The sequence below is a fragment of the Tinamus guttatus genome, unplaced genomic scaffold, assembly GCF_059628265.1.
Source record: "Tinamus guttatus ecotype Peru unplaced genomic scaffold, ASM5962826v1 Tinamus_guttatus_pri_ptg000391l, whole genome shotgun sequence".
Lineage (NCBI taxonomy): Eukaryota > Metazoa > Chordata > Aves > Tinamiformes > Tinamidae > Tinamus > Tinamus guttatus.
This window is the reverse complement of record NW_028288925.1, coordinates 171944-181306: the sequence shown is the minus strand read 5'-3', so window position 1 is coordinate 181306 and position 9363 is coordinate 171944. Positions and strand designations below refer to the sequence as shown.

At 41.4% G+C, this 9363-nt stretch overlaps 1 long non-coding RNA gene across 1 annotated transcript; it reads left to right on the top strand.

Annotated features, from left to right (window-relative positions):
- The first annotated feature begins 7994 nt into the window (after positions 1–7994).
- On the top strand, positions 7995–8595 carry LOC148593438 (uncharacterized). The gene is made up of 2 exons (XR_015913720.1): positions 7995–8080; positions 8485–8595. It is a non-coding gene; the product is annotated as an uncharacterized LOC148593438 (long non-coding RNA).
- Positions 8596–9363: the final 768 nt, after the last annotated feature.

Here is a 9363-nt window from a genome sequence, read left to right as displayed (position 1 = left end):
AACATAAATAGAAATGGAAATCGAGAACCTTTCAAAATGATTCAGACATCTTAATAATCGATTTAAAAGATCGTTTTTTCACCATACTATTACATCCTGAGGACCATGACATAGTGGAACATATGAACCAAACGCTGAAACGCCAGCTACGAAAAACGAAAAATTGGCAAGAGCAGAATATGTTTTAAAATTTTGAGATTGCCCCAGGATAGCCTAGTCCCTCTGATGGTCAAACACAGGGCTGGGCTAAAGGGAGGCCTGACAGAAGTAAAGTCGGGTCCGTGTAAGGTGATGCTGAGAGACTGGAACATGGGAAAACGGACGGGAGCTTTGGACTTGATAACCTGGGGAAAAGGGTATGCTTGTGTCGTTACAGATACTGGAACCAGATGGGTGCCAGCAAAAATGGGTGAGACCTTGGCTGGAAGCAAACTCGGATACATCAAACGTAGCAGGCAAGCAGCTGGTACCCTAGCTGTGGAAAGTGTGAGCCTGCAGAAGAACAACATGGGAGGAAGAAGTGTTACTGTTATTATTAGCTGTATATTGTGGCTTTTAGGAGGAACAGCTGGTGGGATGACCTCACAACCCATACACCTCAGTGATGGAGGATTCGACTGGACCCCGACCTACTAAGAAAGCACCTTGTCCGGTTGAAAAGGAAATATTGGAGAACAGCAAAACAAACGATCGACATGGCAAGACGAGGAAAGGGTCTCTTTGCGTTATCCTGCTGATACAGGTTGTATGGAGTCGACCAGGAAACACAGAATCCTAGGCCCGACAATGGGCGAGAGGCGCATCCCATTATTGCCTCCCCACCGGGGTGGAAAAAGGGGAAAGTCCTGATCTCAACCTGTGTTGAAAATGTTGCAGTTTGAAAGCCGTAGTGGTAATGGTGGGGGGGGGGGGAAGGAGGTATCAAAAAAGGTATCGGATTCACGAACAGTCTGTCAACTGTAGGTCCGATTGCCCCCCCTCAAACAAATAGTTGAGTTCACAAACAGTATGATTTATTCAAGTGCAGCATTTACAAAGCAGGTTTCAGATGTTAGTACAGGAAATTCTCTACTAGAGCATGGGGTTTTTAGCTAGCTCTGATGTACAAATGTGCAATCATCACTCACCCCAGAAAATGGGAGAAGACGTCCAGTCTCGAGTCTCCTCGGGCAGCGTCCCGGCGCAGGGGGAGGGAAGGGGGCTCAGCCTCTCGACTGACCCAGGAGTTACGATGAATTCTTCCCTCCAGACTTTTCATCCTTAGTTCACCTTTTGTACTTTTCTTTACATTCAGGTGGAGCTTGAGTGACTAAAGTCATACTTAACCTTGTTGTTGATTGGTGGAAAAGTTTCTCGCTTTCATTTAAAGGTACAGTCAACCGAAAATTTAAAGCGCATGCTCAGTGAGGGGTGGTCGTACCTCGGAGGCGGGTAACTTCTGGGATGGAGGTACGGTTTTCACATTATAATGAGCAAAGTTCAAGCAAAGTTCATCATTTGCCACTTTTGCTGGCACAGCACCGGACTTGTTATCGTATATCTCTCATTGGACGGCCACTGTGCAGCTTATCAGCAGCCCAGCAAAGGGAGTGCAACAGAGTTTGGCCGTGGAGCTTTCATCCCGCTCCATCCTCCGTTACTCCCTTTGCAGCTGCGAGGAGGGCAGATTGCATTGCCCGGGGAACCGTGGAGGAGCGGGGTCCGTGCGCACCAGCCATCCTGGAGGTGGCAACTGTGCGGCACCCCAAGCGGGTCTCTGTAATGCCAGAGCTATGTGAGGCCCTAGTTTTCCTCTCAGTTCCTGCTTTCAAACAATTCTTCTACAAACGCTCCTTCCACACAATCCACTAACATGCTTTGCTTTTGTAAGCTTTGCGGCTTCGCTAACAGATAACGCTTTATGCAAATTAATGGCACAAAGAGCAACAAATCTCACAATACTGCCTAGTGGGACAGTGTATGGGGAATCATGGTCACCATATGGGTCATATGTTAATGTGACATACCGCTCCCATCATGTGAATTTCACAGGGTACCTAGAGATAGTCACTCAGAAGGCTCAGAAATGGGAGAGAAAGATTACATCAGACCCCTCTGCCACCTATGAAAGTTATAATACAATAAATATAGGCAGAGGTGTGGGAAGATTTAGCTGCGGGGATGATGAAGGAAACAGGGAGTGGATTATACCCGAAGACTTGTTTAGACACTCAGGTACAAGATGGACGAACGGTACTATAATTCTCCCCACCTGAAACATTTCCTGCTCTAGCGCGCTATGCTTGCTGGCTGCTGCATACCTACCACCAGACAAAATACCCCCAACCCTTGTAAAGTTTTTTGCCCCCATGTCACCTGGTGTCTTTTTACCGGGTAATATGAGCGAGGCACCATTCCTCGTCCTGGTGAATGCTAATATTACTTGCCTCGGCCCGATTTTAGGATCAACAGGGCTATACAAAATTCAAAGCTCGACCTGTCACTTGTTGCGGACGAATAAAGCAGTAAACACATTGTCTCAACAGATAGCGGCAGGTCTTAGGGATGTCAACAAGATACTCAAAGCACATCACGAGGCCATCAACGTAATCTTTGAGATTCTCCAGGTGGGGGGAGGCCGGTCCAGAACATTCAAAAACCAAAATTTTGTTGCCTGACCACAAAAGACTACGAGAAGATCGACAAGAGGTCGGAGGACATTCAAAATGTAGGATCAGATCTGCTACAGATGATAAGACGTAACCCAGGAAACTGGAGATGGCTTGAGAACATAGGCAACAGTATCTGGACATGATTACTATCCTGTTTCAATTGGATTGATTGTGGAAGCTTGGGTTGATTATCATTATGGTATTGATTGGTGTCTTTTGCGGCATGCCTATTTTGTCATGTATAACCCACTATGTATTGCATCAGCTACGATGCTCACAGAAACAAGGCAGTCACAATGTACGCTATTAGCAGCTTGTTCAAAGTAGTGATATTTAGGATATTTAGATTAACATGGGGGGGGGGAGATGTAGGGTACAGCGCTCGGAAGATCTCGCGATGTACGGGAAGAATAGGGAACTAAGGCATATGCCATATTAGGTAAAGAGCAACGCTTATTGGCTATATAGGCATGCTTCCGCCTTTGCTACCTTTATAAGATCCAGCCTGCGTATATTAAACGCCATTTGCAGCATCCTCATATTGGTGTCTGTGCTCTCTGGCCCAGGCACGGGTGGGACGTGCCTGGCCGCCTCGGCAGACGGAGTCGATTGCCAATGTCAGGCAACAGTTCTCCCCCACAAGGTCCAGGCAATATAAATGGCCTAATGTTTGCAGTTCTTCCTTCTGGGCCAATAATATTTATCAATCTTTTGCTTTGCATTGGGGTACCCTGCCCACCTATTCCTGAAAGCAATGTATGTGCATTCATTAGGGGTAAACTGCTTGGCCATTGCAAGGCAGCAATGACTAACATCCGCTCCACTATCTAAAATTCCTTGTACATTCCTTATCAAATTTTCACAGACACCGATTAGCATAGTGTTGTCCTTTGTGACAGCACAGACATATTCCAGGCGCTCCTCCTTTGCTTGCATTTTTGGACAGTATTTACAAATATGCCCAAATTGGCCACAAGCAAAACATGGCTTTTTCATAGACATTGTTGCAAATGTTTCGGCCATCAGTGAATATTCATACTGTTTGGTACCAACATTAACACATGCTCTTAGCATGTCATCAATAGTAGGATCCTTTAGTGGCCGCAAAACTCTCTGGCAATCAGGGTTAGCATTCTCAACTGCTAGTTTTCTTTTTAAAAATGTAGCTTCGTGCTTGTTCATTATCAATTTGTTTCTCCAGAGCCTCATTAAGCCGATCCAAAAACTTCATATATGGCTCATTCACCTCTTGTCTTATACTAAGAAAAGGCTGTCTTTGTTTACCAGCCTCTGGGACAGCCTTAAGGGGCAGGAGAGCAAGTGCCTTAACTTGCTGCAGGCTCTCAGGGGGAATTCCTGCTTGTGCTGTTGTAGCACTGTGATTGCCCTCCCCCATTAGCATGTCCACAGTAACAGCCCCAAAAGGACCTTTTTCAACAGCCGCTGGTTTTCCTCCCCCTGTGCTCGAGCAAGCTCTCTCATTTTCGATTCCCATATTGCATATCAGTCATAATGAGGCGAAAAAGTTTTAAAATCATGGGGAGCAAACACCAAAGAATCACAAAGAGATTGTATAAGGTGGGTGGTATATGGTGTGCCAAGGCCATGATCTGTCACCGTGCCTCGCACATCCTTAATAAGATTATACGACAAACCTTCCCAACGTGGATTCTGGTCTGGTGCACAGATAACAAGGAAGGCTTTCAGCATGCCCACATCCCCTGCCTGTTTTGCTCCTTGTTTTACTGAGGCCCATTTATCATCAGGATCCTGGGGGTATAGGTCTGGTTCCTTTCCAGGGTCAATAGGATCCAGGTCAAAAGGATCATCGTTCTGGTCATCAGGTGGCAGTACTGGAAAGGCTTTTGCAGCACATTTTCTTTTCTGATTCTCATCAGGACATGATTGAGGTAATGGAGGCGTGGAGGGGATGGCAGGTGGCCCAATCCCATCATTTATGTTCAACTATGACCCACTATGAGATTTCAATGTTTCAAATACAACTCACCATTGTGGCAACAGGTTAGCAGCAGCCTTATCACCGTGCGTGGCACTATCCCACAGTCAGACCCCCATTTGGTCTCACCTTTCCAGATTAAAAACATTCTTACTGTTCACCAAAGGATCATCTTTAGAAGACCATGCAAGAACCTTTTGCAGCTTTTCTTCACCTAAATTTTTTCTTTGCTGTTTCAAGATTTTAGGAAAAGCTTCTAAATCGTCCTTCTGTTCCTTCATTAGGTATGAACCCATAGTTCCCAGCCGCTTACCTCTTTTCTTTCAAGAGGCTTTTAGTGTGCACACAAAGTAAGCTTCTTTTCAGCTTGATCCTTATGCTTCCTTTCAGCATGAATCCTGGAGTTCAACTGGGTGGTGCAACCAGAGAGACAGCTAGTCTCTCAGCTTCAAACCAACCTCTTTTTATACTTTCTTAACACAAGTGTTGCAAAGCTTACAACCAATCAGCATCTTGCCACCTGCGCGGTTGTCCTGGCTTTGTTTCTTTTCTTCTGACAAGACATTCCTTACACGGGGCAAGGGGAGGTGTTTTGCAGCTCTTCTCCTTTTTCGGCTCTGTCCCCCATCTGCTGAGAAGACTGACATCCTTGTGGTTAATTATCTGCTAACAAGGTACTATTGTCTTTGAACGAGCCTCCACAAGTTTCATGATCAGGTGTCAGACCTGGCTAGGTGCTCTCTGCCAGGGACGAGCTGCAACTGGTAGCACCAGGAAAGGATGAAAAGGTGAGGAAAGGGAGAAGCTGGGGCCTGCAGGGAGTGGAGGAAAGGGGAAAAAAAAATGTCCTCCTTTCACGGTGAGTAATTTGTCTTCAATTTGTTATGCTGCTTGTAACAGCCTCATCCAGTCTTGTGTGAGGAGTATTGTTCACTTGGGGTCAGAAAGCAACTGTGCAAATTTATGGAAGATTAAATCTATTGAGCTTTATTAAATTTAAATGCCATAATTATTAGGAAGTCCTTGAACAACAGCTTTGTGGAAGATGGGAGAGTGTTCTTTGGAAATCTTACTCAAAAGACTACACTGTTCTGGTGATCTTCCCTGTGTATCTACTAAGGTCCCCATCAAGAGATAAGACACTGCAGTCGGTCCCACTGAACTTTTTTTTTTTTTTTTCTGACCTGTTAAGGCTGTTTTTACAGCAGTGTCTGGCCCACAGAATAGGAGCTTTTTCAAGAATGAAAAGCATGAGGGGAGAAAGAAAGAGGTGGGGGGAGGAGAAGCTTTGTATATTTCTCTCTGACTTCTCTTGACTTAGGTCTGCCAGGTAATTATCTTGAAATAAGATAATGAAGAACATTCTCATGGTTTTTATGCTTGTATTGTACTGACTTTAAGCCATCTGATGAGAACTTTGCTTGGTTAGTATATCAACAATCTAAATATTTAGTAGCAACACCCACAGAAAAAAAACCCTACTTTTCCCTTTCCACCCCTGCCAAAAAAGAAAAAAAAAAAAAAACTTTTTTTTTCTGCATCAGCTTTGAATATATCTGAGAAATAATCTTATCTGACGAGCGGAGTCTTTTTTGGTGCAAAATCACTTGTTAATGTTCCATAATCCATGTTTTTTCTCAAATGAGCATGTCCTTGGAATGAATCTTCAGCAAATATTTGGTATGTGCTGCTGTTGATATCTATGCAGTTTTGCTCATATGTGGCAACTCATTATTTGAAGAACACTGTTTAGCTGAAGGCCTAAAATTGCCTGCTTGTCTGAGGCTGAAGTTACTGGTGTGTGTGTGTGTGTGTCTGTCTGTCTGTCTGTCTGTCTGTTTCCCCTTTTTTTTTTTTGGACACATACACACAGTTTTAGAGATTTGGCTTGACTTTTGGAAGATCTCGAGGTTTCATCTAGCAGTTAGGACTGATTTTGTTCTTTTTATAAAAAGTTTTAGATGCTTCCGAATGATAGTTTATAAGATCTTATTTCATAATGTAAGTATACATTTATTTTGCAGAGGAAACTATTTGATTTTTGAAGAGAAATAAATGAAATCAATACTAAATTCTTATTGGAATCATTACAGATTAACTTGTTTTCCTGGCTTCTTGCTAGGTAATATGCCCTATATTGTAAACTAGTCTCAGTTTGATTTTATAGTCTCAATCAATGTCTTGTTTCTTGGAAAATAGTCTCTTAAGAAGAAAGCTCAGATTGCATGTTCAAATACATGTAAAAGCTTCATCATTTTAGGAAATTTTTAGAGAATTTGCAAATTGATAAAGGTAGAAATGACTTCTACAAGTAGAAAAGACAGAAGAAACTGAAGGTAGATAGGCTTTTACTCTCCAACAAAATTTAGAGGTGAAGATCTATCAGGAAGTCTAGGACAGGGTTGAATGACTTGGCTTTTAAATTATTGCTATTATTACTACTATTTAGTAGCTAGTAGATTTGAATATACAGGCTTGTCTTTTTTAACTTTAGAAGCTTCAATATTTAATTTTGTTGCAGATGATTAGGGACTTAGTTATGTATCATGAGTTTTGTGCGTTTTTAAATTGTGCGGGGCTACTGATCATAGCTTTCATCTTGCAGCTTGTTTTGATGTTAGGATGGTGTGTGTGGTTGGGCTTGTTCGTTTGTTTTATTGTGGTGATGGTGGTGGTTTTTTTTCTTTCCCTCTTAAAAACAAACAAACCCAAATGTTATACTTATATCGGAATCAAGTTTAAATTGTTTGATTTCCTTATCACCCTGAAAATTTTCCAACTTGAATCTTTTTTCTAAGTGCAAGTTGGAAAGACAAACTAAGTTATTTATTAGTAAATAGAAATGAATCTCTGGGCCTATTTGTAGAATAGAATTAAGCTGTGCTTAGTCCTTTATTTAAGAAACTTAGAGTGTAGAAATAGTTTAACATGGATCTTACACAAACTTATGAAAAGTTTACTTAGAAAAAGTTTTGTTTATTGTCAAACTTCATGATTATTAATATATACTTTTTCCTTTGCCATGATGCTGCTCCTGCAGTAGTGATAAATGTAATATCTGTTTTGTGTCATCTGGAGAGCAATGTTTAGTTATGTGTTTAGAGTATAAGAACATGTTTATGTTGGAAAATAGGCATTTGTCATTCTCAGTTCAGCTGAATTAGCATTTTTGTATGCTGAAATAGATAACCAAGGCTACAAATATGTTAAGCAAATTCAATTTCTTTTAGGAATAATTCTGAAACACTACAGTTTGTCCTCTTTAAAATAGATAAATATGTCGATTTGAATTACAGAAATTAACTGTCTGAAATAATCAATTTCTCTTTTGGGGAAAAAATATTTACCAAATAGAAAACTATTAATACTCTGCTCATCTACCTTTTTCAGATAATCCCATGGTTTGCCTTGTCTTCAGCTGAAGTTGCAGTTCCTTGCAGTTTTGCTCCATCTGCTGTGCCTCACAGGAGAGGTAACCAATTTAAAAGCAAAATCAAAATATTTTCTGGAATTCCTCAAATTTAGTAAAGGTGCTTGTAATGATAGGCTTCTTGCTTGCTTTTTCTGCTGAGAAACCTCTGAAAGCAAAATAGTTTAATCACCCTGACAGCTCTACCCTGACAGTGTCTATGAGTGGGTGTGATATCCTGTCTTGCACTGTGTAATCTAATGAAAAATTAGCATGGGATATTTAAATAATGTGAATTAAAATATATGTCTGTGTTTTTTTTCTGGGGGAAGGCAACAGATTTTGTAAGTTAATCAAGTGTGCTTGGTTTTATGTCCTTTGCAGGAATAGGATCAATGTACTTCACAGGATTTAACTTTTTAGTGTTTTCTCTATTTATTGTTTTCTCCCTTTTAAAATGTTTTCAGACTTTCATGGATCTCAATAGTGCCAGCACTATTGTTCTGCAAGTCTTGACCCAAGCTACTGGTCAAGATATGGCAGTGCTGAAACCAGCTGAAGAACAACTGAAGCAGTGGGAGATACAGTCAGGTTTTTATTCAGTCTTGTTGGTAAGATACAGCAGGAAAGTGCTCTTACTTCTTGAATAATTTTGAGTGTGACTTCCTAGAATTCTAGAATTCCACTGAAACATGAGCTCTAGCTGAGGTAAGCTGCAAGTATTTGTGGTCCAGCTACTAATATCCTTATGCCATGCTGTGAGGTATCTATATTTTAGACAGTTCTGAGGTGTATTTTTTTGAATTATTCTGATACTTAGCTTCTGTAATGTGTGACAAAAAGCTCTCCAAAGAAACTAAACAACTAACCCATATTCCTGAGCACCAAATTATTTACTTAGAAGTTTCTGAGTGGGCTGTTGTAATTTGATCCATACAGAAGTATATGCTTTTCAGTGTATTCCATATTTTCTTTTAAAAAGTATGTGCAAATTCAGAGAGTTTTGATTTGCTTTCAGTGCTCTCGGGGGGAAAAAGAAAGATCTGGAAGTGTTCAGTCCACTGGGCTCTTACACGCTAATAAAATTAGTGGGGACATCACTGTCAGGCAGGTATCGCCATATAGGGCGAGTTGGAATTTCAGGTCTGGTTTTTATGGATGATGAATCTGAGCTTGTTCCGAAAGTATGGCACAATTTGTATTTTGTGGTGTTTGAGATAGCTTAAGCTATTTCGCCTTGCATCGTAAGCTGTTTTGAAGATCTGCCAAATTCATGCATCAAAAAGGAGGAAGAGTGACGAAGTTCTGCATCTGCAGGGCATTGCAAACTGACAGTGCAGTACCCC